Source organism: Apaloderma vittatum, unplaced genomic scaffold (genome assembly GCF_000703405.1).
Source record: "Apaloderma vittatum isolate BGI_N311 unplaced genomic scaffold, ASM70340v1 scaffold17611, whole genome shotgun sequence".
NCBI classification, from domain to species: Eukaryota; Metazoa; Chordata; class Aves; order Trogoniformes; family Trogonidae; genus Apaloderma; species Apaloderma vittatum.
The window spans coordinates 32,107-39,367 of record NW_009700981.1 but is presented as its reverse complement, the minus strand read 5'-3'; positions in this window follow the sequence as shown (position 1 = coordinate 39,367).

The following is a 7,261-nucleotide window of genomic DNA, read 5'->3' as shown; positions in this document are numbered from 1 at the left end:
GAATGTTTTGGCTTTTGTAAAGGAGAACAGTGTAAAATGACTGAGAATTTAACTGAACTGTTATTCCAGACAAAGTCTTTGAATGATATTTTGTCATCAGTGTTGCTTAAGCATATCTACAAAGCATTAAATAAATTTTACAAAGGAGTGCTATGACCGTGTTGAGCATTTCTGAATTAGATTTACTGCTTTTTTCTAGGGCTTATTGCCTAGAGCTAATCAAACAACAACAGAAAACACAAGTCATAGCCCTGTTGTTCAGTGAGGCTGCCTTGTGTGGTTTGCGTGAGGCAGAAAAGCCTGATATCTCTGCTAAGGAGGACCCAGGTTGATTCCTTATGGAAAGAGTCCCATGGGGCAGCAACGATGGTGGCTCCACTGTTCCAGCATCTTGGGGCTTCCACATGAGATCATGCCCAAAGTTTGTGCATAAAGAAAAGAATGGACAGATTATGTTTTGCTGCAGCCATTTTCTATATGGTAAAAGATGCACTAAAGCTGCATAATGTTACTGGACCACTAGAATTTAAGAAGGAAAAAAGGTGGTTTTAAGCGGTGTTTATTTCTCTCTCCTTACTGTCTCTACAAAATACCACATCAGCTGTGAAAGTCTTAGTTGTAATATATGGCTGAAGACACATAATAGTGAAGTTATTTAGTTGCTAGTTTTGCTCTGAAATAAATCTTTTAAAGTCTATTTAAAACTTATTCACATTTTTCAGGATGTTAGGAGACCCTGCTACAGGAGGACCTTGTTGTTTCTGTTCTCCAGGAGGGGAAAGCCTTCAGAGCATTGTGGGAGCAGTGCATTCAGTGGGGTGAGCAAGTGTGTGGGTCAACTATATCTGATGTGTGTGCTGACGGCAGGGCACCTGACAACTTTTGAAAGCAATCCATGAGTGAGTTATAGTGATAGGCTAGAGGCATTAAGGAGTGACATGGAAGGCTGAGTCCAGATATTCAAAGGTATATAGGAGAAAAATGTTCATTGAGATAAAGAAATTAATTCAATAGGTATTAGGAGCTAGATCCAATAAAAAGCTTAGGCTCAGACTTAAAGCAGGATTGAAACTGTGTAAGTCCGAAATAATGATCGTAAACCCTTCTTTACCTGGAGACCACAAATGATGAAAAAACCTAGCCTTTTAATGATGTTTATAGGCACTTTAAAAAAAAAGCATGACATTCCCACGAGCAAACAGTATGCTGCAGCAGCAAAGAAAGCCAACATGATGCAGGATTGCATCAGCAAAGGCTTTACCAACAGAGAGAAAGAAGTCATTATTCCAGTCTGCTCAGCGCTTATCAGGCCATACCCAGGATACTGCATTCAGTTTTGATTCCTGCTACACAGAAAAGACACGGACAGGCTGGAGAGGGTTCAGAGGAGGGCCACAGAGATGATCGAAGGCCTAGGAAGACTAGGAAAGACTGAGAGAACTGCACTCCTTCAGCCTTGAGAAAAGAAGGCTTAGGGGAGATCTTTTCATCATGTTGCAGTATATAGAATCACAGAATCATAGAATGGCATAGGCTGGAAGGGACCTTAGAGATCATCTAGTCCAACCTTCCTGTTGTGGGCAGGGACGCCATCTCTCGACTAGATCAGGCCACACATGGGGACCGAGCAGGAATATAAAGGAGATGGAGACTCTCTTTTTACAAGGAGTCACATAGGAAAGACAAGGGGTGGGTACAAGTTACTCCTGTGGAGATTCCAACTGGACCCAAGAGGAAAATGTTTTACAATGAGAACTATCAGGCATTGGAATAATGTCCCCAGTGAAGTGGGGATTACGCAACACTGGACAGTTTTTAAGATTCAGCTGGACAGGGTGCTGGACCATCTTCTCTAGACTATACTTTTGCCAATAAAAGTTGTGGCCTCCTGTCCTGGTGTTCTATGATTCAACAATTCTGTGATTCTACGACTCCTTTACTTTTGGCGGTTTGCTTTTGGCAGGTGACAACTCCCTAGTCTAAGTGGTTCAGAATTTCAGCCTCACTGGGATAAAGATGTCAGGTATGGCTTTGCTTCCCAATACAGTGAGGGCTCTCAAGTAGTGTCTAACATATTCTGACAGGATCAAGGTACTCAGTCAGAGGGCTAAAAACGTCAACAAAGAACCCTGCATCTATCCTGCCTAAACTGTCACCATGCAGTGAATACCAGACTCTTGGGGTGAGAGAGAACAAGCACATACATAAGACACGTTTTAGTAAAACAGTTAGAACTGCCATGCCAGAAAGAAGAATCTTTAGATTCAGTTCCCAGTTCAAAGCCTTCTTCAATCTAATTTACCCTTTAACTCTTTAAAGCAAAATTCATAAAAGCAGGGCAAGGACTAAACTCCGGGTTCCTGTCCTTTCAGATAAATGCTCCATTCACTAAACCACAGGATCCAAACCCAAGTTTGAATATCTTCAGCTTTACCAAAGCTAGTCCTTCCATTCAGCAGAATGTACGGTAACCATTGGACTACTATTGTTGAAGGAGGATTCCGGTCCCAGGGTTTTGGAGTACCTCTGTGTATAGGTGAGTTCCTACTTTCTCAAATGAGTTACGCTGAAAGTGGTTTTCTAGTCAAAATAATAGCTACTTTGTTTTCCATTGAAGGGTACAGACTTTCATTTGCAGCTCACATCCCAGGCTAATTTTCTTCTCCCAGAGCTTTGGTCCTAAGAGAAAGGTGTAATGTCCATTCCTTGGAGAAATCTAAATCAGACATGGTCCAATTGCATAAATATCTGAGGTAGCTAAACAACTTTAAATATCCTGGACACAGGTCTTAGTGCAAGCAGAGCTGAGCAGTTTAGCCACCATGGAAGCGGGAAGGCGTAGCAGTGTCTTTTATTGAATCTTGAGGACTCCAAGGACTGTTTACTTTGAGGAATCTTTTGCTCTTCTACCTGAAAGCCGTGACATCCTGGAGCCATGGAATCTTTGTGTGATGGTCTTCTGTATGTAATGTGCAAGTCAAAAGTGATTTCTCTCATATATTTCAACATGAAATACTTGGTTGGTTGTCAAAAATTCAGCTCAGCAGGTTAAACAGTAAGAAAAGGGGTCAGGGATAATTGATGGGCCCAGGACTATGGGAGAAAGAAAGTCACTGGATTGAGTCAGTCTCAGCAGAAAAATGTTACAGAGAGCCCAGGAGAGTCAATATGACCTGTGAAAAGAATGCAGGAGATAAATAGAAAGGATCTATTAATACAGATATTAATTAAAAATTAGTGGGCTTTTAGTGTGTGTCATAATATTTTTAAAGCAGTTCCTAAATATTAGATAAAATGTAACTAAGTTACTTCAATTCCTACAGAAAGCTAGCTTCAGACAGCTGTATTCCTGTGTCAAGTTAAACATCTGGGTCTGCAATTTTAACACTTACAGTCATTCAGAGTTGGAATTTAGGGTAAATATTTGAATGTTCAGGTAAGCATATTTCATCTACATATAAGTGGAATACTGTTAGCATTTCTCAGATTTGGAATGGGATTCTATGTTTTATATTTAAGATATTTAGTCAGCGTATCATACTTTAAGATTGCAAAACAGGACTCTAAGACTGATATGTGAACACAGGTGCCTGAACTTTTAAGTACTTATGTACTTAAAACAACAAAGCAAGTAATTTTATCTTTTTTATTTATCATTTGATAACCTATCTTTTGAAAATCCTCTTACTTTTGTTTGCAGTATGGAATCAACACCTTTATAACATTGGCAAAAGATTCGTTTTTCAGTTACTTCAGGAAATACGTGATCTGTTGCATTTCTGCGGTGATTCATATTTAGCTTGCCTACTAGGCATCAATTCTAGCTGATACTTTCATTTCTAGTAGTTTCTAGTTAGTTCTTCAGGCTATACAAAGAAAGAAGTTATGATCCTATGTGGCAGGCCTGTTGCCATGAAAGACTCAACTCTGATATAATACAGAGATCAAAAATAACAGAAAAAGGCTTGCTTTCATTACTACAGATATATGAGGTATACACATACCATACCATGGAAAGTATGTTCCATGGCTCTTATCTGAACAGCACATGTAACAAATAAGTTAATTTTCATATTGTAGCATTTATAATATGTTGAATTTTCTTAAATCTATATTCAAGGCAGAGGGAGAGGAGTGGGGAAGAATTTCTGTACCAGATACTTTGCTAGGAGGTAGTGAGAACAAGCTATGTCATTAAGGTTCCAAATATTTGTTGTTGCTGTTTGCTGCTTATTATCCATCAGTGCCTTTCGGGTCAATGGTAGATAGGTTACAGACACAAACTACAGCCTTTAAAAGCCTATTTAGTATTGAAAATGAAAAATAAGGAGGACAGGGTATGAATTAGGTCCCTAAAGGAAGGTTAATATGGTAACATTCAGAGTTATTATACTAAATTTTAAGTGCCTAGTGGTATCTACACTTCCGAATAAAACACGTAAGCTCTGTAGTCATTCAGCCTGTGAATGAGAATCGAAATAGACAACACACAGCTGCCAAAGTTATCTAATAGGAAACCCTGATGGCAGATTTGGGTCTTACACCCTCACCCTCTCAGAGGGATTTGATATTTAATGCTAAGTCACAAGGACATGTTTTTATCAGATCAGCTTTCATATCCTGCAGCCCTTTTGTGTGCTGAGGCATCTAAGCTGCTGCTTCCACAAACAGAGCACCTTGCAGGAAGCAATCCCAGAGTTTTGGCACTGCAGAATGGAAAGGTTTAAGCCCTTAAAGCATGGATTGGGACATTCATCTGTGAGGGAATATTTTGATATAATCCTTGTTCCAAGAACAACTTGTGCATTTTATGTGAAATTCTAGCTAGATAAAATACAAAACTCACCAGGAGCTTCATGTCTCCTCAGTGAGGTCAACTTCTTCCTTAGTCTATGAAGTCCCTCCTCCAGGCCTACGCCAGTGCTTCAGGAACCAGGGCTGAAGAATTGTTATAGCCATGAAATTGTCACAGGGAAAGGAGTAACATTTCCAATGTCAGAGCCCACTGTACTTTCTGAAGAGCTTGACCTTGAAACTGTTCTTTAAGGTCAGGCCCCTCCTAATCAAGTACAGTCACGATTGCTCTGCTCAGTTACATAGGCTGGACCAAGGAACTGTAGAATATGTAAATGTCTAAAGATGTGTAGAATTTGTGTATTTCTCTCTTAGACCTACAGCTTAAATCCCAACATAGTCCCACTTCAGGCAGCCATGTCCTTTTGTGAATCTCAGCTGAGCTTTCTAAGACTTGCAGACCTTCTAAGGGCACTGTCTGTGAAGGAGACCATAGAGCTACCTGGATAACGATGAGACTTGGGATGTTTTGCTGAGCTAGGAGGTGTTGATTCTGTTGAGGATTCAGGTGGTAATCCAGAGCACTGCTCTTTGGATATCAGGGGAGAATTTTTGACCAAAACCGACATATGCTAGAGTAAGGACAATATTTGCGAAAAAGGCTCGGTAGGTTGGAGGGAACTGATAATTTCTGCATTCTGAGCAGACATGAACTAGGTGAGCCGAGTCATTTAAGGAGTGAGGTATGCATGACTTAGTGGTACACACGAGATGTGTGTGTGCATGTGTATGGGTGACCTTAGAATAAGTGGGTGGAAAGGTGAGAACTAGATTTCATGGGTGAATGGAGAAGAAATAATAAACAGCATGGCTAACTGGCAAGTTTCTGAGCAGCCTTCTCTAGAAACGTGATAGTTAAATAAATTCTGCATAGGTTGGACAGATACGGTATTAGCTATATAATGTAGTAAGAATTTAAGTATATGCTTTTTGTAACTTATCAATTACCACTTAATGGAATTATAGTGGAGAATATCTTGCCCTTGACCTTAATGTTCAATGGTTCAAAATCAGAGTGTAGCGCTAGGACCAGAAACACAAGCTCCTTCTCAGGATGTTATAACTCTCCAGGGAGGGACAGCCTCCAGCTGGACCCACAGACCTGACTCATGACCATTTATATAGATCAATCCCCAGTGACATGAAGCTTTGTACATCAGAAGAAAACAAGAGTACGTGTCAGCCTGTGGTTATTAGTCCGGAAATATAAAATTATCTGTAAATAGTTAAGCTCCCACGATCCCTGTGTTGTCTAGTAGAGTTCAGAGCTACCTAGGAGCTTCTCTAATTTCTTTTTAGTGTATGTGGCTGCAGGAGGACATTCAGATTCCCAGGGACCATGGGGCATGAGTGTGCCTCTCACGTGTATGATAGCAGGGAGATCATAGTACATATGAGCCACTATATCGGTTGTATTTATGTGGAAATTTTTTCTCCTCTTCACCAGGGGATCTTTTTCGTCCAAGTGTGCCAACCTCTTGTGCTTTTGGCACTACCTTCTCCAGGGGAGGTCAGAAGACAGCTCCATAATATGATCCTTCCCTGGTGTCTCCGACAGGGGAGTGAGAACTGTGAAGGGACAGACAGTGAAAGAGCCAGCTTACTAATTAAAGCCTCTTATTAGTGAGGAATACTTTCTACTCCCCAGGCAATCAGGGACGATTAGGTGCAGCCTGAATTTAAATAAAACAACAGCAACCAGTTTGAGGGAAAGTCCTGATTGAACTCCTCAGAAACTCCTTATTTCTTCATACAAGCTACATGTCTGTTTATCCCTCTGTTACCGATGAGTCAAGATCCATGACTGATAAGATGACAAAGGTATGAGGCCTCTTGTGTAGGTTTTTTACATCCTTGTGTGATCTAGGCTCTTGAGTTGCTTGAGGCAGTTAGACACACTAAGCAGTGCCTTGCCCATCATCAGAATTAGGTAAACCTACGGGAAATTAGCCAGCAATCACAGAGGCACTTGGCTCATACCCATCATGATTTCACGTTATGAGGGACAGAAGTTAGCCTTTATAATAGACTATGTGTGAAAGAGAAGTACTGGACGGTAAACTACTAGTTTATCCTTAGCAAATTATTTGCCTTATAAAAGGATCTTCTAAGTACTAAATGGAACTCTTTTACACAATTTTGTGATGTAATTTTAGTTTGTCATAATTTGATAAAATGCAGTATTTTTGTAGAATTATGTCAGAATTACTAATAAAACTTTCAAAACATAGGGAAGAAAGGAAGAGAGAGATGAAAAAGGGAAAGAAAAGGCAAAGAAGCATGCATCTGCATTGTTGCATAGTAGGCAAGAGACTCGGAAGCAGGAGAATCATCTTCCTCTAAGTTCAGATTGAACTTGTGATCAACATATCACTGTTCCCTAAGACAGGCTGCACTCTAGGAAAGG